The sequence below is a fragment of the Lathyrus oleraceus genome, chromosome 7 (assembly GCF_024323335.1).
Source record: "Lathyrus oleraceus cultivar Zhongwan6 chromosome 7, CAAS_Psat_ZW6_1.0, whole genome shotgun sequence".
Lineage (NCBI taxonomy): Eukaryota > Viridiplantae > Streptophyta > Magnoliopsida > Fabales > Fabaceae > Lathyrus > Lathyrus oleraceus.
Window position 1 is genome coordinate 20,481,651 of NC_066585.1, and position 26,607 is coordinate 20,508,257.

General features: G+C 40.0%; 1 pseudogene; it reads left to right on the forward strand.

Annotated features, from left to right (window-relative positions):
- Positions 1-10,399: 10,399 nt before the first annotated feature.
- On the forward strand, positions 10,400-10,499 carry LOC127109055 (uncharacterized; annotated as a pseudogene).
- The last annotated feature ends 16,108 nt before the right edge of the window (positions 10,500-26,607 follow it).

A 26,607-nucleotide genomic window follows, 5' to 3' on the forward strand; every position in this document is an offset into this window, starting at 1 on the left:
ACCGTAAAAAGATTGATTTTGATTTTAAGTTTAGATAGACCGACTCAGTCTTGATCCCTTATTCTGCTTACTTTACATACCGATACCTAGGGAATTAGCCCGACATGCTAACTAAATAAGAATTATTATCATGCATATACAGACTCATTTCAGGCAGGCAATGTAAATAAACAATAGAATAAAACATTAAATATTAAATAACGATTAAAGAACCTGAATGCGTAATACAATGGTCTTGAACACTCCTCCACAAGCCGGTAGGATTTGTTCTTCGATTCTTCAATTAAGCAGTAAAATAAATCAAGGAAATAAAACTCGAATATAACGTAAGGTTAAATCCGGTATAAAGTTGCACAGTAGTTTCCGGTGTAGAAACTATTATGCGAAAAATATCTAAAAGCTAAAACGGGAAAGGTAAGTTTGCAAGGAAAAAAATGTAAAGCTTGCAAAAGAAATAAATAAAATAAACAATGCTAAGTTGCTGGAAAGGAAGAAAAATAAGCAAAGGCGTGAAAAGAAAATTTGGCAGAGCTTCGGCAAACTGAGCGTGCAAAAACTGAGAGTTTTTTAGGTTTGTGAGATGGCTATTTATAATAGCCTTGGTAACTGCATTCCGTTTCCCACGAGTCTTCAGCATAGCTAAATACATGGCTTGGGAATAGGACACGAAGTCCTCAACGTTACTTCCATTCTTCTGAGAGCGTGACTTGCGCCAAAAAGCTAGTGGAATGGTGTGACACTCGTCACACCATGTGTGACGTCCGTCACAAGGCTACTTCGCGTGACGCTCGTCACAACCCTTGTGACGCCCGTCACAGGGGCAACGTGCGCTTTCTTTGGGCTGGGCTTGGTCTATGTCATTTGTTCCCTTTTTATTTCTTTTTATTCCTTTTTACACCTCCTTTTCTTCCCTTTTTCACTTTTGCTTCAAAATGGGTACCTGATGTAAATAGAAAAGAAATACTGCATAATATCTGATAAAATGGGATAAATTAAAGTAAATGATAATATAATCTAATTGAATTAAGTCTTAAAATGTGATATAATTTCGTGTTATCAAACTCCCCCATACTTAAATCTTTGCTTGTCCTCAAGCAAAATTCAGTATAGAACTTGTTAAAAGTTTTAGCCAGATGAAATTTCAAAGCACACATCAATTCGTACTAGGTTGCAAATGGGTTTTTGTTTAGGAACGACTTGAGTTTAATCTCGACATCAAAACCTACCGTTACAACTTAGATAAACCTACCTTATGCAAATCAGTTCAAGTACCTTGTGATAGCTATCCTGGTTCCTTTAGTCTTATTTCACCCGCTTTCATTCTAGCGAAATCACATTAAGCCCTTTATCCTTTCGCGCACATAGTGGAGTAACCGGTTAGTGATTATGATCCGCTTTTAGCTAGAAGTTCTGGTACATAAGTCGGATAACTTCATCATTCAGCCCATTGCAAATTGCGGGGGATCGAACCGTAGTCCGCCCTACCGAGTTCAGTACCAGATACCTACTGAACCAACTCATAATGGATCTTTCATATTGTGTTTTTGCTTGATCTGCAACCTTTAGATTAAATGATCTGGTAAGGATCACCTAATTTAATTAGTGCATTTCTTGATATATTCGTATATTTTATGTTACTTTGGGGATCATTCGCTTATATTCATCGGCTCTCCACGTAGTTTGCTATTAAGATGGTGCTGACTTCTGTATAAACTACTTGGGGTTACCATAAAACTAAAAGTTCAAGGAATCGGTATAATAGGTACTTATCCTGCTTTAACATATTGAGGTTCTCGGAGTGTTGTTATGGTAATGATTTTGTTTTGATTTCACTCAAAAAATTTTTTTTTAAAGTAAGCAACCTTTATACTTATTGGGTGTGTTAAAATTTTTTTTTTGTTATGGCTCAAGAAAATTGAGAGGAATAGATAATGAGAATTTTTTTTTTTTTTTTTTTATAATAAGAAAGGGAAATAACAAAGAAAGGGAAAATAACATACTTGAAAAGGAAAGGTTGAAAGAACAAGGTTTCCCCCCCCCCCCCCCCCATACTTAAACTAGACATTGTCCTCAATGCTTTAAGGGAAAGAAATACAAAAGGGAAATTCAAAGAAAATAACAACTAAGGCTGCCTTCCGCCTCTGGTTCTTGGACCTGGTGATCTTTGACGTATGTCTAAGTTGTCGAACCTGCTAAACAATTCAGTAAACCGCTGGTCGGTTATGGCATTCCGAGCATCCTGTTGCTGTTGCATTTGACGCATCATCTGCATCATCTCTGCATTCTGTGTCTGCATACCATCGATAGCATCCATAATGTCGTCGTTGGTCGCAGGCCTTCTTCGTCGACGACGTTGGGAGGATGGGCCGGCTGCATTTCTGGAAGGGTTGAGCGGGGCTGAATGTTGTGTAGGAGGATGATCACCTTGTTCCATTTCTTCAAACTCATCTGTTTGTGGGTTTGTTTGTAAAGGCTCGGTGGTTTCAGGAGCGTTTAGATCATAGAGGTGGCGGTCGGGGTTTGTGACATCAGTTAGGGCGATATTTGGTAGAACAACGCTTGGGACAGCCTGGTTGTTCACCATAAGATAATATCCTCCGCCTACTCTGTTTTTAATCAGGCGGCTGGAGCGGCAATAGCTGATATCCATAGACAGGGGAGGTAGGGATTCTAAAGTTTGGAGTTTGTCCCCTAGGTTCAGGCCAAGTGCTATGGATGTTATTAATCCACCAATGATAAAGGGTTGCCGGCCTCTAGCACATAAGGTGCGGATATGATGAAAGAGAAAAGAGGCGGCATTTACCTGGGCTTGCGGTTCGAAGACGCACTGGAGGAAAAATAACTCCTTTGAGTTGACCTTACTGTTGTTTGGTCTACCAAAAACTGTGTTCTGTAAGATGCGGAGAAAATAACGGATGGTGGGGTTATGGATGTGGGAGAGAAGGAGTTCTTCCCAGTTGTAGGTCTCTATACCGGAAATTTTCTTAAAAAGGTCAAAAACGCCAACTGTGTTCCAGTTTAGGTCGGGAGGGATTCTGGCATGAAGCAGACCTTCTGTGGGAAAATGTAGCATGGTACTCAATTGGTTTTGGGTTAAGGAGTACTCGGTGTTAAACATGCGGAAGGTTGCGGTACCGGTCAGAAATTCACCCTCACCGGCGGGAGTGGTGTAGTCATATGAACTTAAGAATTCTAAGGTTAGGGATGGGTAGGTGGGTTGGTTATGAGTGCAAAGGAAGGTTAAATCGGCTTTACGGAGCATCCACTCGATACCTTGGAGTAAGCCTAATTGTTGTAAACAAGTTAAATCGGGGTACCTGGTGGAAGCGACGCCTCGCTGTTGGAAGCGCTCGAATTGCTCTTGCTGATAGTTGTCATCTCCGGATCGGAAGATGATATTTCCGAAATTTTGATTTCCCGCCATTGTGATGAATTTTTGAAGGGATGATTTGGAAAGGAAAAGAATTGTATATTTGATATGAGAGAATTGTTTTGTGGTGAATGAAGGAGGTTTTGGTAGGTATTTATAGGAGAAGGGTTGGAAGGGGAAAAGAAAAAGTGGTTGAAAAGTAATTAAGTGTGGTTAATGAAAAATGAATGGGGAATGTAAAAAGGTAAGGGGTGTAACGTTCGTCTCCAACGGCTCCCTAACGTTCACATGTCTGAGGAGTGTTACGCTCGTCACAGGGATGTGACACTCGTAACAGGCACTAAGCGTGCCGTTCGTCATGGAGTGTGTGACGCTCGTCACACAGTCCTTTTTGGCAAGGTTTCAGTAGCGCTTCACAGAATTACTTTGGTAGCGTATTTTAATGTTTCATTTTGCTTATGATCATTTTTAGTCTGCAGTTTTAATGTATTGTGCACGCTTACTTGCTTTGTATAATAATAATAATAGGTAACAACAGTAGAGCATAATAGCCATTGCATAATAAAATTAACTAAACAGCTTCAATAAGAATGATCATAATGTATTACAGGGAAGGAAAACAATGAAATGAAATAGAAATAAACATGAATTCAAACAACATTAATGAAAAATCTAGCCTAAAACTAAATAACTTAGAAAGAAAAATAACTAAATTCCATCTATCTTCGGATCTCTGGCCGGAGGAGCAAAAGAGTTAACATGATGCCGTAACATACGTAACTGACTTGCCGTGCTGCTCATGTATTCTAGGATTTCAAGTCTCAAGTTATGGAAATCTTCCCTGAGGGCATCTTGTTCTGACATCAAGGCTTCAATGACGGTTTTAATATCTGTTCCTGGCATATGATGTCGGAGATCAGGCATGGCTGATTCTTCGGTCAGGACAGGCTGAGGAGGAGGATCAATATCATAGTAGCCGGAAGGTGTCTGAGGGTCAGATTCAGCATGAGAGATATGGTCAACATAGTGCTCATAGTCATCACAAATCTCATAATCCTGGATGGATTCAGTGGATCCAGCAGGAGTTGGGGTTTCATTCAGATTATAGAGCCAGTTCCTTTGGTTATGAACACTAGTTCTAGGATCGGGCATGGTGAATAGGCAGAGAACCTGGTTATCAATAATAAGCTCAAACTCATCAGACCCTAGGTTTGCTATAAACATAGTGTTGAAGAGGAAGGGTATACTCATAGTAGTAATGCCGCAAAAAGGGCTAAGGTCAAGCATAGGCTGACGTAATCCAATAGCATTACCTATCATAGTGATCAAACCGCCTATTCTAATGGGTGCTCGCTCATCCTGGATAAGGTGGTCCAAATTAGCTAACATAAAAGTAGCACCGTTTACTGGACGGTTCTGGGAAGCACAAAATATGATGAAGAGTTCATCACGTGAAACTGAAGTACTATTTGGCTTTTTCCCAAATAAAGTGTGGGTCAGGATCTTATGGAAATAGCGAAAAGCCGGGTTATGTATGTTTCCAGAGAGAAACTCATGTTCTTCGGGCTCATCATTTCCAGTCAGCTTACCCCAAAAGTGTTCAAGCTCTCTATATTCAAAAAGTTCTTCCTGGCTTCCAGTGAATGTATCAAAGGAGGTAGGAAAACCCAAAAGGTTGGTGAAGTCTCTAATATTAAATTGGTACTCCATATTGAACATTCTGAACTGGATAAAACCTCTGCTAATTCCTTTTCCATGGCTGGGTAGATAGATTAATGAACTAAGGAATTCTAGTGTGAGTCTCCGGTAGGTGGTGAAATGTCTCAGGATAGAGGAGGTCTCCCATCCTATCTGATTCAGCAAAAACAGGACACTCTGTCTCAGTCCAAGGGCAGTCATCGCCCAATCATCAGCATATAAACTAGGTAGCATCTCTCTAGCGGCTAGTTCTTCAAACTTTCGTTTCTGAGCCATTCCTCTGAACTGGATACCCATACGATCAGAATGTCCCATCTGGTTAGTGTTAGCTAGAGAAAAGAAACATGAGTTTAAGTCAGGATTTGGCCAAATGCCGAAAGAAGAAAAGAATTATTATTATTATTATTTATATATATATATATATATATTTTTTTTTTCTTTTTGAATAAATCAATAATGAATACTAAATAGAAATTAAAAGAATAATTAAGAGAAAAATAGGGAAATGATAATAATAATAGAATAATAAAATAACAAAATAATTTGTGGGTTGTCTCCCACTAAGCGCTTTGTTTAAATGTCGCAAGCTCGACAAAGAAACTGTTAAATATCATTGATGGGTACTGGGGGCGTTTCGTCTAAGTGTAGAATTTGCGAATCCTCGTTGGTTTCCGCATAGTGATAATGTTTCAGACGTTGCCCGTTTACGGTGAACGGTTCTGTAGATTGTCCTTTTATTTCTACCGCTCCACTGGGAAAGATTTTAGTGATATGAAAAGGTCCTGACCATCTGGATCGTAGTTTTCCCGGGAATAATTTTAGTCTAGAGTTAAATAAAAGTACTGCGTCGCCTTGCTTGAAGATTTTCCTCGATATACGCTTGTCATGCCATTGTTTTGTTCTTTCTTTATAGATTTTGGCATTTTCATAGGCGTCTCTTCTGAGTTCCTCTAATTCGTTTATGTCAAGGATTCTCTTTTCACCGGCGGCTTTATAATTCAAATTTAAATTTCTAATAGCCCAATAGGCTTTATGTTCTAATTCTACCGGGAGGTGACAGGATTTTCCATAAATGAGCTTAAATGGGGTCGTCCCTATGGGAGTTTTATAAGCAGTTCGGTATGCCCATAAAGCTTCTGGTAATTTCAATGACCAATCTTTCCTTGAAGTGGCGACCGTTTTTTCTAGTATTTGCTTGATTTCTCTGTTAGATACTTCCACTTGTCCACTGGTTTGAGGGTGGTAAGGTGTTGCTATCCTATGTCTCACTCCATATTTAAGTAGTAGTTTTTCGAGTACCTTGGATATAAAGTGTGATCCACCATCACTGACTACTATTCTTGGGATGCCAAATCTCGGAAATATTATATTTTTAAAGAGTCTAGTTACTACTCGGGTGTCATTTGTTGGAGAAGCTATAGCTTCGATCCATTTTGATACGTAGTCAACTGCCACGAGTATGTATTTGTTACCGAAAGAGGATGGGAAAGGTCCCATGAAGTCTATCCCCCACACGTCAAAAATCTCTACTTCCAAAATACCTTTTTGTGGCATCTCGTCACGTCTAGATATGTTTCCCGTGCGTTGACATCTGTCACACTCCTTAATAGCCGTATGCACGTCCTTCCAAATAGTTGGCCAATAAAAGCCAGCTTGTAGGATTTTAGAGCAGGTCTTGGATGTACTTGTGTGTCCACCATAAGGAGCGGAGTGACAGTGTTGGATTATATTTTCTACCTCTTCTTCGGGTATACATCGACGGAAAATACCATCGGGGCCTCTTTTGAAAAGTAAGGGATCATCCCAGTAATAGTGTTTTATGTCGTGGAAGAATCGTTTCTTCTGTTGGTAAGATAAAGTAGGTGGAACTATTCCGGCAGCTAAATAATTGACTAGATCAGCGTACCATGGTGTGACAGATATAGCTAAGGTGGTTTCTACTTGCACGTTGGAGTTGTTCTCTTCCAAAGTAGCTATAAGTTTGTCATACGAGAAATCATCATTAATGGATGTTCTTTCCGGTTCAAGGTTCTCAAGTCTAGAGAGGTGGTCTGCTACTACGTTTTCAGTTCCTTTCTTGTCCTTGATTTCTAAGTCGAATTCTTGTAGTAACAAGATCCATCTTAGGAGTCTAGGTTTAGCATCCTTTTTTGTTAAAAGGTACCTGATAGCAGCGTGATCAGTGTAGACTATTATTTTGGCTCCTACCAGGTAAGAACGAAATTTATCTAGCGCAAATACCACTGCTAGGAGTTCTTTCTCGGTTGTGGCATAATTCATCTGTGCTTCATCCAGGGTTCTGCTAGCGTAATATATAACGTGAAGCTTTTTATCCTTTCTTTGTCCTAGAACAGCACCTACAGCATAGTCACTGGCATCGCACATTATTTCGAATGGTTCATTCCAGTCTGGTGTCTGCATAATGGGTGCGGAGATCAATGCTTGTTTAAGAGTTTGAAATGCTTTTAAACAGTTATCGTCGAATATGAATTCAGCATCTTTCATCAACAATCCGGTTAAGGGTTTAGTTATCTTAGAGAAGTCTTTGATGTGTGTCCTAAAAAGCTTCGTACTTCTCTCACAGTTCTTGGGGGTTGAAGATTCTCGATTACCTCTATCTTGGCTTTGTCTACTTCAATTCCTCTGTTCGAGATGATGTGTCCTAAAACAATTCCTTCTTGTACCATAAAGTGGCACTTTTCCCAATTAAGTACTAAGTTTACTTTTACACATCGCTCCAGAATTCTTTCCAGGTTTTCAAGGCATTCTTCGAAATTTTGTCCGTATACAGAAAAGTCATCCATGAATACTTCCATGATGTTTTCGAGAAAGTCGGCAAAAATCGCCATCATGCATCTTTGAAAAGTTGCAGGGGCATTACACAGACCAAACGGCATTCGTCTATAAGCGAAGGTACCAAAAGGGCATGTGAATGTTGTCTTTTCTTGGTCATCAGGGTGAATTGGTATTTGAAAGAAGCCTGAATAACCGTCTAAATAACAGAAATGTGAATGTTTTGCTAATCGTTCTAACATTTGGTCAATGAATGGTAAAGGGAAATGATCTTTTCGGGTTGCTTTGTTTAGTTTCCTATAATCAATGCACATTCTCCATCCCGATTCGATTCGTTTAGTTATAGTTTCTCCTTTTTCGTTTTCAATAACGGTTATGCCTCCTTTCTTGGGTACAACGTGTACAGGACTGACCCATTTGCTATCAGATATAGGATATATAATACCTGCTTCCAATAACTTGGTTATTTCTTTCTTTACTACCTCACTTAGGATCGGATTTAGTCTTCTCTGGTGTTCCCTAGAGGTTTTACAGTCTTCTTCTAACATGATGCGGTGCATACAAATAGAAGGGCTTATTCCTTTAAGATCGGTGATGTGGTATCCTAGTGCGGTTGGATATTTTCTTAAGATATGTAGGAGTTTTTCTGTTTCGAGTCTTCCTAGATCTGCATTAACTATCACAGGTCGTTCAAGTTCTAAGTCTAGGGATTCATATCTCAGATTTTTGGGAAGTGTTTTCAAATCAAGGGTTGGTTTGTTAAGACACTGCGTAGGATCCGGTGTTATTGCTAAGCATTGGTTAGATTTGTCCTCTAAAAGATAGTCTGATGATTTGTCTTCTCCTGACTCTGCTTCTTTTATGCATTCATCGATGATATCCATGAAGTAACATGTATCTTCTATTGCAGGTGCTTTCAAGAATTGGGAAAGAATGAATTCAATTTTCTCTTCACCTACTTCGAAGGTGAGTCGTCCTTGTTTTACGTCTATGATTGCACCGGCAGTTGCTAAGAATGGTCTTCCTAGTATAATAGGTGTCGTATCATCTTCTCTAATGTCCATAATTGTGAAGTCAGTGGGAATGTAAAACTGACCTATGCGTACGGGAACGTTTTCAAGGATTCCTACAGGATATTTGATGGAACGATCTGCTAGTTGCACAGACATTTTGGTCGGTCTTAATTCTCCCATTTCCAGTTTCTTACATATGGATAAAGGCATAACGCTAATTCCGGCTCCTAAATCGCATAAGGCTTTGTCGATGACAAATTTTCCTATGTGACAGGGTATAGAGAAACTACCCGGATCCTTGAGTTTAGGGGGCATGTTTTGGATTATAGCGCTACATTCGGCAGGGAGTGTAACGGTTTCGCTATCCTCAAGTTTCCTTTTATTAGAAAGAATTTCTTTTAAGAATTTAGCATATGAGGGCATCTGCGTAATAGCTTCGGTAAACGGAATTGTAACGTTTAATTGTTTAAGGAGATCAACAAATTTTCTAAATTGGCCTACATCTTTGGTTTTAACAAGCCTTTGAGGGTAGGGTATGGGTGGTTTGTAAGGTGGTGGAGGTACATAAGGTTCCTTCTTTTCTAGGGTTTCCTTATTACTCTCTTCCTTTTCCTTAGGTTCATTTTCCTCAGTAGATTTCTTAGGGTTTTGGTTTTCTATCCTTGGGTCAGACGGTCCTTCCACTTCCGTTCCACTTCTTAATATAATTGCATGAGCTTGGCTTCTCGGATTGGGTTGGGGCTGTCCAGGGAATGTACCAGTTGGTGCAGCAGTAGGTGCTTGTTGTTGAGCTACTTGAGATATTTGCGTTTCCAGCATTTTGTTATGGGTAGCCAGGGCATCTACTTTGCTTGCTAGTTGTTTAAGTTGTTCGCCAGTGTGTATGTTCTGGTTTAAGAAATCTTTATTGGTTTGTTGTTGGGAAGCTATAAAGTTTTCCATCATGATTTCCAAGTTGGATTTTCTAGGGGTATTATTGTTAGGATTCTGTTTCTGATATCCCGGAGGTATAGATGGGGTTTGATTTGGAGACTGTCCAGGTGCGTATAAAGCATTATTACTCTTATATGAAAAGTTTGGATGGTTCTTCCAATTTGGGTTATAGGTATTCGAATAGGGGCTTCCTTGAGCATAGTTTACTTGCTCTGCTTGGATTCCAGTCAAGAGTTGACATTCCGCAGGAGTGTGGCCTTGGATTCCACAGATCTCGCAATTCTGAGTTATAGCAACCACGGCGGCTGGAGGTGATACGTTTAAAATTTCAATTTTCTGGACCAAAGCATCCACTTTTGCATTAACGTGATCAAGGTTACTTATCTCGTACATGCCAGTTTTCGGTTGAGGTTTTTCCACATTCGTTCGTTCGGTTCCCCACTGATAGTGGTTTTGGGCCATGCTCTCGATAAGCTGGTAAGCATCAGCGTAAGGTTTGTTCATTAGTGCACCACCTGCAGCGGCGTCTATTGTTAACCTTGTATTGTATAAGAGACCATTATAAAATGTGTGAATGACTAACCAGTCTTCCAAACCATGGTGTGGGCAAAGTCTCATCATGTCTTTGTATCTTTCCCATGCTTCGAAAAGAGACTCGTTGTCTTTCTGTTTAAATCCGTTTATCTGGGCTCTTAACATAGCTGTTTTGCTTGGCGGAAAATATCGGGCAAGAAAAACTTTCTTCAATTCATTCCATGTGGTGACTGAGTTGGAAGGAAGAGATTGAAGCCATCTTCTAGCGCTATCTCTTAATGAGAAAGGAAAAAGACGAAGTCGAATTGCCTCTGAAGTGACACCATTAGCTTTAACAGTATCAGCGTATTGGACAAATACGGATAAATGAAGGTTTGGATCTTCGGTAAGATTTCCAGAGAATTGGTTCTGTTGCACAGCCTGCAACAACGAAGGTTTAAGTTCAAAGTTGTTTGCTTCGATTGCGGGTGGAGCAATACTTGAATGCGGTTCATCTTGCGATGGAGCGGCGTAATCTCTAAGAGCACGAGCTGGTTCTGCCATCTCGGGTATCGAAGGAAAAATGTTTTTGAAATCAGGAAGGTCTACAGGAGGGAGATTGTTTTCAGCACGATATTCCCGAATTCGTCGTAAGACTCGGAGATATAGTTCGATATCGTTGATTCGTAAATAGAGCGGTTCGCCTTGAGAGCGAGTGTGTGGCATACAAATCAACGAAAGAAAGAAAATAGAAAAAGAAACCTTAGTCTCTACAGCGTAACGGAAGAGTTACGATATCGATTGAATAAAAGTCCCCGGCAACGGCGCCAAAAACTTGATCGCTCGACTGGGTGAGTCGAGAATGGGATACAAACTGCAAGTGCACAGTTCTATCGCGTAGTTTTAAAAGATATCGATCCCACAGGGACTTATGAATCGATATACCGTTATCTAAGGTTACTACGTAAATCTAAGGTGAAAATGTTTGATCGTTTGGGGAAAAACTAAGAGCTAAACTAATATCTAGATTAAATATTAATAAGACGGATATCGGTATGTAGTTCGTCAAAACTAGGGAATCGAGTCTTTGTCGGTTTCTTGGTTTTAAAATGAATCGTTTCGGTTAACTTTATTGGTTAAAGGTTTTATCTCAAACTCTCGCTCTGTTGAATAAACCATGATTTTATATTAATGTAGCTGTCACTTATAATTAAGTCAAAAACCATATTTTGAAAACAATAAAGTTGCGGAAACTCCTTTTAAGAAAATACTGACCGTTTTAAACACCCTTATCTCAAACTCTCGCTCTGTTGACTTAGGTTATATAATTAAATCCAAATGCTTAACTCTCGTCCTCACATTCAATCTTTAAAAATACTTTTTGGAAAAGGTCAGAATTTAATTAACTCTAAAACTTGCTCTCGCCCTGATCTAGAATTAATGCCTAACTTACACTGTCCAGTTAAAATCTCAAACTCTCGCTCTATTGATTTTAAACTTCTTTATGTCCTTTACTTTTGTAAAAAATCTTGTTATTAAACCTGTAAGTTGAGACCGTAAAAAGATTGATTTTGATTTTAAGTTTAGATAGACCGACTCAGTCTTGATCCCTTATTCTGCTTACTTTACATACCGATACCTAGGGAATTAGCCCGACATGCTAACTAAATAAGAATTATTATCATGCATATACAGACTCATTTCAGGCAGGCAATGTAAATAAACAATAGAATAAAACATTAAATATTAAATAACGATTAAAGAACCTGAATGCGTAATACAATGGTCTTGAACACTCCTCCACAAGCCGGTAGGATTTGTTCTTCGATTCTTCAATTAAGCAGTAAAATAAATCAAGGAAATAAAACTCGAATATAACGTAAGGTTAAATCCGGTATAAAGTTGCACAGTAGTTTCCGGTGTAGAAACTATTATGCGAAAAATATCTAAAAGCTAAAACGGGAAAGGTAAATTTGCAAGGAAAAAAATGTAAAGCTTGCAAAAGAAATAAATAAAATAAACAATGCTAAGTTGCTGGAAAGGAAGAAAAATAAGCAAAGGCGTGAAAAGAAAATTTGGCAGAGCTTCGGCAAACTGAGCGTGCAAAAACTGAGAGTTTTTTAGGTTTGTGAGATGGCTATTTATAATAGCCTTGGTAACTGCATTCCGTTTCCCACGAGTCTTCAGCATAGCTAAATACATGGCTTGGGAATAGGACACGAAGTCCTCAACATTACTTCCATTCTTCTGAGAGCGTGACTTGCGCCAAAAAGCTAGTGGAATGGTGTGACGCTCGTCACACCATGTGTGACGTCCGTCACAAGGCTACTTCGCGTGACGCTCGTCACAACCCTTGTGACGCCCGTCACAGGGGCAACGTGCGCTTTCTTTGGGCTGGGCTTGGTCTATGTCATTTGTTCCCTTTTTATTTCTTTTTATTCCTTTTTACACCTCCTTTTCTTCCCTTTTTCACTTTTGCTTCAAAATGGGTACCTGATGTAAATAGAAAAGAAATACTGCATAATATCTGATAAAATGGGATAAATTAAAGTAAATGATAATATAATCTAATTGAATTAAGTCTTAAAATGTGATATAATTTCGTGTTATCAAAAAACCCTAAAAATTTTCGACGGCTACTGTAGCGAAAAAAACCCTAATATTTTTCACCAAAAAAGGGAGCCTCCATCCTCCACTAGATCGCCACCACAGAACCCCAAAGGCCGATGAACCACCACAACTGCATCTGAAGAAACACTCTGTCGCTGCTACCGTTGACACGCCTATCAGGTATCTCTTAAAATCTTTGCTTCATTGATTTTCGATTGGTTTGTTTGTGAAGTGAGAGTAGAGTATTGAGAGAGAGATTATGGTGCGAGAGGTTGGTATGGTGCGAGAGGTTGAGAGGATGAATGAGGTCGAGAGATTGAGAGAGTGGAAGCTGTCTTCGTGAGGAAGACGAACAAATATTTTGGACCTGATACACTTTCTTTCATTTCCTTTTCTTTTATTTATTTTTAAAACAGGCAATTCAAACCTATTTAGAACTTAATGACCGTTGGCTTTTCCTTGCAACCTTTCATTAACATATCGTCTGCTGGTATTAATGATGATTAAAATGTTGTTATTCCCACCCAACAGCCAGGCGGCTAGGGTTGATCTTTGGGATTCTCTCACCATTTTTTGTGGGATTTAGTGAAGGAGAATTGTGGTCCAAAACGCAGTGGAAATTAAAATTTTCTCCTTTAGAGATCCTTACAAATGGTCATGATCAGTGATAGAATATTTACCTCTTGTGACGATTGAAACCTTTGGTGCAGATCTCTTGTGACAATCAAAACCTTTGATGCAGATCCACGGAGCGATCACGAACGTTGAACGATGACAACGTCTCTACTCAGTCCACACGAACGGATTCCTTCAATCTCAGTGCTAGCTGGTATGAATGAAGGCTTTGAGTGAGTGAGAGAGAGAGAGAGAGAGAGAGAGAGAAAACGAAAGTAATGCAACCGCAATGAATGCTTTTGCACAAGGGTTCTATTTATAGAACCACTTGTGTGGGCTTTAAGCTAAAAAGCCCACTTAAGTGTATTTTGGCCCATATCTTATAATATGCCCAAAATCACTTAAGCACATGGTACCTTACCATATTTCGTATTCTACTCAAGTACACCGTACCTTACGATGTTCTATAATTCACCTAAGGGCATCGTACCTTACGGTATTCCTTAGTTACTCTATCTCTCATCAATCCGTCCTTTGTGTGTGACCCTGTAGGTTTTCGTGACGTTGGCAATTATATTAAATCACGCATTTAACATAATAAACAGTGAGCGGTATCTGGCAACACATCACTGCTACCCAAGACACGAAAATGTCATGTGATCTGACAAAACCTTCTGTGATAATACTTATGTGTATAATTACCCTTTTGCCCTTATGTCTATATTGAACACAAGGCATAAACCGTGTCATCCTTGTCCAGTTCAATATTGGGCCCATAGACATTTATCCTGTTATGCAGGATGGGCAAATTCCATCCAGGTCACTCATGTCCCTCAGCATGCTTCGTGGAGTACCCATCAACTGTCTTTATGGTTATCCAGTTACGGACAACGTTTGATCAGCAATAAAGCACTCGACTCTACATCTAGGGTCCATAGTGGTTTCAGGTCGAAGAGTGGTATACACCATTATCACCATGAGAATAACTTATGACACTTTGCATAACTTTCTATATAGTATTCTCATAGCGGGTCAATCCGGTATAAATATTACTCCTAATATTCATACCTATGTTTAAGACTTGATAACTATTTATCCATGATCCATGAGATGTGATCATCAGTCTACAAACATAATAGTCTTAATGCTTTAATGTTATCCCACTTCACACTAAAGCTCGACTACGGATACTTTAAGAATAGTGTCCTTATGTTTAATGTGCTCTCATGATCAAGTCACACTTGATACATTAAACGGACTATTTATTCCAGGGACTTTATTAAACAACCATAATAAAGGAAATGCCTTTTATTATTAATAAATAATTCGATACAAGTACCAAAAAGTATTGGCCTCTAGGGCTTACACCAACATTTAGTTAGTCCAACAGACCATCTCGTTCTAGTTTTTTTATTTTTATTTTTATTTTAATCTATTCTTGTTTATATATCCAAGTTGTTATTAAGGTAACAAATGAACACAAGTGGCTGAGTGGAGATGAAGCAGTGTCACTTTCTTTAGTGGGATGGGTTCGATACTTGGGAATAGCATACCTCCATTTGTTTTATTTTTTATACTTACTATTTTATTTAAAAAATTTATAATTTCTTACTATTTATCTTACCATTTATCTTACCATTTTGTACCTTGTTATCTAGTCCTTTTTTACGCTTGTTGATTTTATTCTCTTCGATCTAATTTTTTAATGTGTTGTAAATAATTTATTTATTTATTTATTTATTTCGTCCGGCTTACTTTTGGACATATTCTCCGCGAACTCATGCGCCATATCAATTTAATTGACCAACACCTCAAACATTCACATTAATCCTTCTATTCAAACTTATTTCTTTATTAAAATTTGAAGAAAAAGATTATCCTGGATGGAATATCCAGTTATAATCCCGAATATTAGGCTCAAGCTGTAAGAGCTTGCAAGCCATAAATATTCGTCTTCTCTCCAGAATACCTGTAAATATCTCAAACCATCTTCTTAATAAAATGTGAAGAAAAAGATTATCCTGGATGGAATATCCAGTTATAATCCCGAGTATTTGACTCAAGCTGTAAGAGCTTGCAAGCCTTGCATATTCGTCTTCTCTTCAAAACACTCCAATATTTAAATCATTTTCTTAATAAAATTGGAAAGAAACAAACTGCCTGGGTGGAATGTCCAGACGTAGTCCCGAGTATTAGACACAAGTTGTAAGAGCTTGCAAGTCACAAGTACTCGTCTTTCAAACTTCAAAATACTTAATTCCGATCTTAACCTCTTTCAATAAAGATGGAAATGGAACATGGTGTATACCGTGCACTCCTGAGATTAAGATTCGAGGTGGATGCCACACCTGTCTTAACTCTCGCCATCATTTAAAATTGTCAATGCGGTTTCTTCAAATCCTTTCTCAATCAAATTCAAAACACTTAATATTCATTAAACACTTTTGTCAATAAAGATGGAAATGGACCATGATGTATACTGTGCACTCCTGAGACTAGGATTCGAGATGGATATCTCGCTCATCCAAGTTCTCGTCATCACTCAAAATACATCCAACCAATCAAACTCTTTTTTTCTCGCCGCCGTGCGGTTAATCAAAAACCTTTTCCTAAACGAAAGATAAGTTGTCTTAAGTTGATACAAAATAATGTTTCGGCGACGATTGTTGAGTCGAGATAAGTGACGTTTTTCCGAATGTTGATTTGTAAATCCATTTGATGTGTGGTATACGTCCGCTCCTCATCTGTTTTGGGTAAAACAATGTCTTCGTCGATTAATACAATATGGCTTTCGCTAAAATCGACCAACAAACAAACATTTTTCTACCCAGAACTACGTAAGCCTTAACTTCTCTATTGAGATACGTAGGAGCAGGATTTGTAAATCTTGTCAGGCCCACTAATAAAAAACTTAGGTTTAGTCCTTCGTCAAAAATCCAAAAACATTTTCCTCTCTTTTATTCTTTCTTTCCCACCTAATAAACTTAAAGCCTAACATTTTAAACTAACACTAACGCACACAACTAACCTAATGGTTCCCATTGAGTACAACGGACGTGAGGGGTGCTAATACCTTCCCCTTGCGTAATCGACTCCCGAACCCTGATATTGGTTGCGACGACCATAATCATTGTTGTTTTGTCTTGGGTTTTATCGATATTTTCCCTTTCCTTTTTAGGAATAAATAAAGTTCGGTGGCGAATCTGTTCAGTCCATCATGCGAGCGTGCGATTGCGCTTTGCTAAAGTCGTGTTCTCATTTTTCGAGGTGCGACAGATGGCGACTCTGCTGGGGAGATCGGATCTCCCAACGTGAGTCAAGCCTAGTTAGGACGTTTGTGTGCCTTTGTTTGTTTACCTGTGTGGCTTTTTCTTTATTATTTTGCTATATTTATTGTCCTATTGATATAAATCTATTGTATTGGTTCGATATGCTTTGGGACTTGGAGATGCTCTGATTGCAAACCTTGTGGGAAAGACTTTTTACCCGAGTCTCGAGTAAAAACATAAGATATGACAAGTTTGAGTAGTGCGGGTCCGCGAGATGAATTTCTCGTTGGGTCGGTGCGAGAACCTTACTTAGACTAGATTCTTGAGAGGATGTTGTCGCTCGGCAAGTAAGTTGCCGTAAGCTTCGATATTGTCTTTAGGATCCATGACTCTGAGAACCATTTGTAGAACCTTAGTTCTTTGGCCAACTAGGGAAGATGGTTGCGTAGTGTGGGTCTGCGAGATGAATTTCTCGTTGGATCGATGCGAGAACCTAGCTTAGAGTAGATTCTTTAGATGAAGTTGATGCCCGGCAAGTAAGTTGCCGCAGGTAGCAAACAGTCTAATGGATCCGTGACTCTAGGAACTTTTTTTGAAACCTTAGATCATACCTGGTGAGAACCATGTTCTATATGAAGCAATCAGACTTATCCATGCCTTAAGCCTATTGAACTTATACAAAAAAAATGCATCACATTCATCCACATACATGGCATCAACATCATAAAAAGCAAGCTCTTAGTTGTCTCTTATTTGTTTCAGGAATTGAGAAATTGAAAATGACAACTTCAAGGAGACACACTTTCACACTTAAGTACAAGGAACCTAAGCTGGACAGTCTGAAGGGTTTGATCTCTGATTTGACTCTCAGTAGACGTGATGAGTTCGGAAAAGACTATGGGAAAATTTTGAGTCTTTCTGACTAAGAAAGTTGATTATGGAATTATCGGCTCTTTGGCACAATATTATGATCCACCATGCGCTGTTTCACATTCGCTGATTTCCAACTAGCTCCTACTTTGGAAGAAGCTGAGAGGATCATGGGTCTCAAATTGAAGGATTTCAATCCATTTCCAAAGCTCGAAGAAGAGATGGGACCAAAGAAGGTAGCTTCAGCCCTAAGTATCAGTGTCCCGACTGTTCGAGACAATTGGGTTGAAAAAGGGGGTTGCGAAGGTTTTGCCGCGTTGTTTTTGGAAGATTTAGCTCTGAAGTTCAAGAAAAGTGGAAATTGGAATGCATTCTATGTTGTGTTGGCTATATTGATCCATGGGATTGTGCTCTTCCCAAATGTTGAAAAATTTGTGGATCGGGTAGCCATAGAAGTCTTTCTCATTGGAAATCGGTACCATTTCTCTTAGCTGACATTTACCATGCCCTTCACGCTCGACATGAAAAGGGGGGTGGAACTTTGTTGTGCTGTGCTCCTTTGCTTTATACTTGGTTCATGCAACACATGCCTGAAGAAGGTCCTTTTTTGGCAAAAGAACTTAAGTCTCCTCAAAAATTAGCTTCTCTCACTGCAAGTTCCATCAGATGGTATATCCGAGAATGGGAAACCCCAGACATTATAGTCAGCTGTGGGGAATTTCATAATGTACCGTTGTTGGGTACCAAGGGTTGCATCAACTATAACCCTATTTTATCTCGAATGCAACACGGTTACTCCATGGATGGTCCTCCTGACGCAAAGGACTTACAACCATTTGTGCTCTTTGACATCCAAGTAAGCAATCCTGATGTAAGAGCAGTACGAAAGGCTTGGTTAAAGGTTGTTAGGAAGGGTAAAGAGTTTGGAAAAAGAAACATTCTCGCCAGAGAACCTTACACTCAATGGGTGAAAGAAAGAGTTGGGGAAATCCATTTGCCATTTATCTTAAAGGCTTCAGCCGTTCCCAAAACTCCTGAGCCCAAACCCATACTCCCTGAGGACATGGAGAAACTCACTACTAAGGTTAAGGAGCTTGAATTGAAGAATACTGAATTACGGATTCAGATGAACCGAGTTATCTTGGAAAATCAGAATTTGAAGGAGGAACGTAAAGGGAAAGCCCAGGAACTTGAGGATAGTAACAAGAGATCCAGGCTATTGGAAGAACAGAAGGATGATCTTGATCATATCTTTATAGGTTCCACATCAGTGATCCGAACCAGGAAGGAAGAGCTCAAGAAAGCTGAGTATAGGATCTGTGAGTTAGGGAGAATGTTGGATAAATCCCTTATGGATAAGAAAGAAATTATGCTCGACTTTGAGGCACAGATCCGTGAACTGAGGGACACTCTGAAGAAATGCAAGGAAAAGTTATCTCGTGAGATACTCCAAAAGGAAGAAGCTGAAAGAAACTGTCACCATCTCAGGTACCAGTTGGAAGAAGCTAATATGAGGTTTGCAGTTTTGGAAAGCCAGGAAGGTGATGCAACCTACTTGCTCCTAAAGAATGATTGTGTGTACTGGAAAAGGTTGTATAGAGAGGCTAGAGCAACCTTAGATGAAGATCAACAGGTCATCAAGAAACTCCAAGAGCTCTATGTTGAATGGAATGGCAAGTTCCGCAACTTGTCTAGGTTTGTTAACCTCAACATGTTGGAACTCCCAGAAAAACTCAAGGAAGCGGATTGGTGTATGTGTCCAGAAAACACGCCTCCTCAAGTTTTCAATTTCGTCAAGTTTATCAAGAAAATGATGAAGGAGCTCACCACAGATCTTGCTACGATCATAAGAGCTGAGACAGAGCTTAAGTTTACTTGTACTTGAATTTGAATTGTTGATGTTTAAATCTTTTTGTATTCGAATCATGTGTACTTGAAGTTAAATCCTTTTGTATTCGAATTTGATTTTAATTAATGGAAGTTGTCATTTTGGGTCTCAATCATTACGTGTTATTCTTATTTAATATATTCTAATATTGTTGGAATAAATAATAAAGATAACTAAGAGCTTTGCACAAAATGCACCCATAACATACACTCATGACATTCTTCAAACAAAAACTCGTTTTTGTGTCTTCTTCAGTTCCACACTGAGTCCTCAACACCACTACAACACCAGAGCCAACACTCGTCAAAGAATGGCAGATCAAGAACAAGAATTGGAGAGAGTAAGCTCAGAGCTTGAAGACCTACGAGGAAACATGGGTCAAGTCATGGAGATACTACAAGTCATTAGGGCCAAGTTGGACACCCAAACGACGGTCGTTTCAGAAATCACCGGTCCTACGATTGAACCCCAACCTGCAAGGATGGTACCAACCACCTGTCCAGTCTATGGTTTACCTCCCGGTTTCACACCTCCAGTTGAAGGCACCCCTGGTTTTGTACAATCCACCCAGCAGACGGTTCCTCTACCAGCTATCAATACTCATCCAGTGGTCCACACGTTCGCACCACCCCTTGTCTGTGCACACGTGCAACCTTATTTTGAGGATCAACAACATGCTCCGGACTTTTCAGACGAAGATGATGAAAGGAAGGAAGACATAAGAGGGATGAAAGAGAATTTCCAGATTCTTGAGAAAAGGTTAAGGGCTATGGAAGGCGACCAAGTTTTTGGTGTTGCCACTAAGGAGATGTGCTTAGTGTCAGGTCTTGTGATTCCTGCAAAATTCAAGACCCCAGATTTCGATAGGTATGAGGGTCACTCATGTCCTAAAAGTCACCTAATTATGTACTATCGAAAAATGGCTGCACACGTAGAGGACGATAAACTTATGATACATTGCTTCCAAGACAACTTGAGGGGTTCTCCCTCTAAGTGGTACTTAAGCCTTGATCAAAGTAGAATTCGTTGTTTCCAAGACTTATCTGATGCTTTCATCCAACATTATAAGTATAATATGGATATGGCCCCAGATAGGAGACAATTGCTCAGCATGTCCCAGAAAGATAACGAGTCTTTTAAGGAATATGCACAACAATAGAGGGAAGTGGCCTCGCAAGTTGGACCACCCCTTGCTGAGAAGGAGTTAGCAGATTGGTTCATAGATACGGTAAAACCTATGTTCTATGAAAGAATGGTGAGTAGTGTATCGGAAAGCTTCTTTGACTTGGTCGTCGTGGGCATAAAGGTCGAGCTTGGATTGAAGAATGGAAAAATGATAACCACCTCTAAAACATCTGGTAATAATGCCAAAAAGTTTCCCAGAAGTTTTCAAAGAAATAAAGAGGGTGAAACAAATGTAGTGTCAACCAGTCAAAGGAGGAGTCTTTCATGGAAGAAGCAACATCAATTTGCTCAGCAACAACCAACTTATCCGGTGCAGTATGTTCAACAACCGTATGTGGCAGCAGTCACACCAAATTTCAACCAGTCGCAAGCTCCTGTCTATCAACCTATTCAACAAGCACCAGTATAACAGCAAGCACCCACACCACCTGCTTATCAACAACCAAGGGCACAGGCTCCCCGTCCACAAAATCCTCCAAATCAAAACAGGGTACAAAGAGGTAGACTTCTGTTCGCTTCAATCCCTATGACGTACACTGAGTTGTACCCATCGTTAATGCGAAAAGGGTTGGTGACTCCCAGGCCTTTGGGTCCTCCACCAAATCCCTTACCTCCATGGTACAATCCAGATGCCCATTGTCCTTTCCATGAGGGTGCCCCTGGACATGATTTAGAGGGATGTTACGCTTTGAAGCATATTGTGAGAGAGCTGGTTGAGAAGAAGATTCTTTCATTTCGAGATATCGGACCCAACGTAAAAAGTAACCCTCTGCCGGCGCATGGTGATATTAATGCCATTGAGGATGCTCCTGATGTTTGTATAATCAAAAATGTTGAAAGTGTTAAAACTCCGTTGCTAGCACTTCATGCAAGATTGGTGGGAGCTAATTTGATTGATACACGCCACGACAATTGTGAAGAATGTGTCGTTCATCCAAGAGGATGTAAAGTGGTACAAACTGATATTCAAAACTTGATGGATCAAGGTGTTTTGCAAGTTTGTGGTCCTACAACTAGCGAGGAAGTTTCAGGCATTGAACCCTTTTTCAATCTACCAGAACCTGTTGAGATAACTTATCACGGAAAAGGTGTTGTTCATCCATCACCCTTGGTAGTTTGTATGCCTACCCCCTTTCCTTTTGAAAGCACCAAAGCGGTACCTTGGAAATATGACATAACCGTGGTAGATGGAATGGTAGATGAAAAACCCAAAGCTGCTGAAAGTGAGAAAGGCTTGGAGAATGTTGACACCAATATCACTAACATCGTAGGGACGAGCAAAATGACCCGCAGCGGTCAGATTTATACTCCCAATATTAATATAAACCCTCAAGAACCAACAAGGGAAGCTGCAACTGCAAATCCTACCCCAGAGTATGGAGGGACACAACCGATAGTACAAGCAGATGAAGCGAGTGAATTTCTAAGAATAATAAAGAAAAGCGACTACAAGATAGTTGATCAGTTACATCAGACACTGTCAAAAATATCTATCTTGTCTTTGCTTCTAAATTCCGAAGCTCATAGGGAGGTTCTACTGAAAGTGCTTGCTCAAGCTCATGTTACCCAAGATATAACGGTCGGCCAATTCGATGGAGTGGTCGCCAATATCACAGCCTGCAACACTCTAAGTTTCAGCAACGAAGAGCTACCCAAGGAAGGGAAGAATCACAATCACGCCTTACATGTATCCATAAAGTGCCAAGAAGATGCTCTGGCCAGGGTTTTAGTTGACACTGGATCGTCCCTCAATGTTCTGCCAAAGAGGGCACTTGCCGAATTATCTTACCAAGGTTCGGAATTGAAACCTAGTGCACTTGTGGTAAAAGCATTTGATGGTTCTCGAAGGACAGTAGTTGGGGAGGTAGAGCTACCAATCCAGATCGGACCGCATGTATTCCCCATCAATTTCCAAGTCATGGACATAAATCCCGCTTACAGCTGCCTTTTGGGACGTCCATGGATACATGCTGCTGGGGCAGTGACTTCTACTTTGCATCAAAAAATGAAGTTTTTTATCGATGACAAGCTCGTCATTGTCTCGGGTGAAGAAGATTTTATCATTAGTCAACTCTCCTCTTTCCGTTATATCGAGGCTGATGAGGATGCCTTGGAGACCTCTTCCCAAGCACTTGAAATATCCAATGCCACACTTGAAGAGGTTAAGGATCCTATTGAGAAAACCAGTTTGTCGTTCGCCTATTTGAATAGTGCAAGGTCAGCAGTTGAAAGTGGAGGCCCTGCAGGTTAGGGGCAAGTCATCAATGTCAGCGAGAAAAATGATCGTTTTGGTTTAGGGTACAAGCCTTCTGCTAAGGGAGAAGCCCTGGTCCCTGCAAAGGACCGTGTGCGAAGCATACAAGAAGTTTTCCTGAGCACAGGATTTATCCATGGAGATCAGGTCGGTGCAGTTGAAGATGACACTGAAGTTGGAGAAGCATCAAATCTGATATACCGGTGTGAAGCAACTTTAACAAATTGGGAAACAATTGAGATTCCAGAAGTTTTTCCTGTGTCAAAATAATTGTGTTTTCCTTTGTTTTTTGAAAATCCTTAGCTCTGCCCAAGGCTAATGGATCATTTGTAGGGCCCCTTTAAATTTCAAAATCATTATGACAAATAAAGAGCATTTTGTTCAAATTCTTATCGTTCATTCATTTGTTTTTCTTTCCTTAAAATGGCAATCCTTTCAAAAACTACAAAAATATTTTTAATTCTTTTGCATTTTATTTCCATTTCTCTAAAAAACCATCATTAAAAAACATGCAGAATAATCAATAATCAATCAAATTAAGATGGATCCAGAGGACATGGAAAAGACCACATTCATCACCCCTTGGGGGACATTTTGCTACAAGGTAATGCCATTTGGTCTCAAAAATGCTGGGGCAACTTACCAAAGAGCAATGGTCACTCTTTTCCATGATATGATGCATAAGGAAATTGAGGTTTATGTGGATGATATGATTGCAAAGTCCCAAAGTGAAGAGGATCATATAGATCACTTGCAAAAGCTATTTGAGCGTCTTCAGAAATTTCGACTACGACTGAATCCTGCTAAATGCACCTTCGGTGTCCGATCTGGAAAATTGCTTGGTTTCATTGTTAGTCAACAAGGAATTGAGGTAGATCCAGACAAGGTTAGGGTAATACAAGAAATGCCGGCTCCATGTACAGAGAAAGAAGTTAGAGGATTCCTGGGGTGTTTGAACTATATCTCTAGGTTTATATCTCATATGACTGCTACGTGTGAACCTATATTCAAGCTGCTGAGAAAAGATCAAGCAGTTGAATGGAACTCTGACTGCCAAATGGCTTTTGAGAAGATCAGACAATACCTGCAAGAGCCCCCTATTCTAATCCCACCTGTTCAGGGGAAACCACTCTTTATGTACTTAACTGTGCTTGAAAAGTCAATGGGATGTGTGCTGGGACAACATGACGAAACCGGCCGAAAGGAGCATGCCATCTACTATCTAAGTAAGAGATTTATCGATTGTCAAACCCGGTATTCACTCTTGGAGAAAACTTGTTGTGCTTTAGCATGGGCCGCTCGTCGTCTAAGACAATACATGATTTGCCACACTACTCTGTTGATCTCAAAAATGGATCCAATAAAGTATATCTTTGAAAAACCTGCTTTAACTGGAAGACTCGCATGTTGGCAGATGTTACTATCTGAGTATGACATCCAATATGTATCTTAGAAAGCCATTAAAGGAAGTGTGTTGTCTGATTACCTGGCAAACCAGCCCGTTGAAGACTACCAGCCGTTGAAATTTGACTTCCCTGATGAAGACATTATGGTAGTAAAAGATTGTGAAATCCCAGGACTCGATGAAGGACCTGAACCCGGATCTCAGTGGAAGCTCATGTTCGATGGTTCCTCCAATTACATGGGGCATGGCGTAGGATCTGTTCTATTAAATTCGAATGGTGGATACACTCCTTTCACAGCAAGGTTGTGTTTCGATTGCACAAACAATGTAGCAGAATATGAGGCGTGCATCCTAGGCATTGAAGCGGCAATTGACCTCCGAATCAAAATCCTCGAAGTATGTGGAGACTCAGCCTTGGTGATATACCAAGTCAAGGGCGAATGGGAAACCCGTGATACCAAGTTGATCCCATATCGTGCCTATGTCATGGAACTAATAAAATACTTTGACGAAATCACTTTCCGTCATATCCCGAGAACTGAGAATCAAATTGCTGATGCTTTGGCTATGTTGGCTTCAATGTACCAAGTTAGATTCCATAATGAAGCACCTCTCATTCAGATCGAGAGGAAAGTTGAGCCTGCCTACTGCCATTCGGTTGAAGAAGAAGCCGATGGTAAACCCTGGTTTCACGACATCGAATGCTTTTTGCAAAATCAAGAATATCCAACATATGCAACAGCCCTTGACAAGAAAACATTGAGGAAGTTAGCATCCAAATTCTTCTTAAGAAATGGTGTGTTATACAAGAGAAACCACGATATGGTTCTGCTCAGATGCGTGGATGGACGTGAAGCGGACCTGTTGATCAAGGAGATTCATGAAGGATCCTTTGGAACTCATGCCAATGGGCATGCCATGGCCAAGAAGATTTTGAGAGCCGGTTATTACTGGTTGACCATGGAATCCGATTGCTTCAATTATGCTAGAAAATGTCATAAATGCCAAATCTATGCTGACAAGGTACACGTGCCTCCAACCCTACTAAATGTTTTGACGTCGCCTTGGCCTTTCTCAATGTGGGGCATCGACATGATTGGCGCCATCGAGCCTAAAGCTTTCAATGGTCACCGCTTCATCCTGATTTCCATTGATTACTTTACCAAATGGGTGGAAGCCGCCTCTTATGCTAATGTGACAAAACAAGTGGTTGCACGGTTCCTCAAGAAAGAGATCATTTGCCGTTATGGGGTTCCAAGCCGGATCATCACAGATAATGGGACGAATCTGAACAATAAGACCATGAAAGAATTATGCGAAAGCTTCAAGATTGAACACCATAACTCTTCACCATATCGTCCAAAGATGAATGGCATTGTTGAAGTCGCTAATAAAAACATCAAGAAGATCCTGCAGAAAATGGTGAAGACCTATAAGGATTGGCACGAAATGCTACCCTTTGCACTGCATGGATACCGGACTTCCATCTGCACTTCGACAGGGGCAATCCCGTTCTCTTTGGTATATGGGATGGAAGCAGTTCTCCCAATTGAAGTGGAGATACCTTCAATGAGAATCTTGATGGAGACCAAGCTAGAAGAGGCTGAATGGATTTAAAATAGATTTGATCAGTTAAACCTCATAAATGAGAAGCAGATGATTTCTTTATGCCATGGACAGCTATACCAGAAACGGCTTAAAAGGGCTTTTGACAAGAAAGTACGTGTTCGGGAATTCAGAGAAGGAGACCTCGTGCTCAAGAAGATCTTGCCAATACACAAGGACTCACGTGGGAAGTGGACTCCCAATTATGAAGGCCCATATGTTGTGAAGAAAGCTTTCTCCGGAGGTGCCTTGATTCTCACAACTATGGATGATGAAGAGCTCTCACACCCCGTGAACTCTGATGTAGTTAAAAAATACTATGCTTAATAAAAACCCGCTAAGTCGAAAACCTGAAAGGGCGATTTAGGCAAAAAAAAGGGTATCCCGGTGGACTGAAAACCCGAAAAGGCGGTCTAGGCAAAAGTTAGGGATGAATAAAAAGGATGGTAACTCGCTAAGTCGAAAACCTGAAAGGGCGACTTAGGCAAAAAGGAGCGTCTCGGTGGATTGAAAACCCAAAAGGGCGATCCAGGAAAAAGTTAGGGGCACAAGGCATAAATTGCATCAGTTGTTACTGATTAACGCC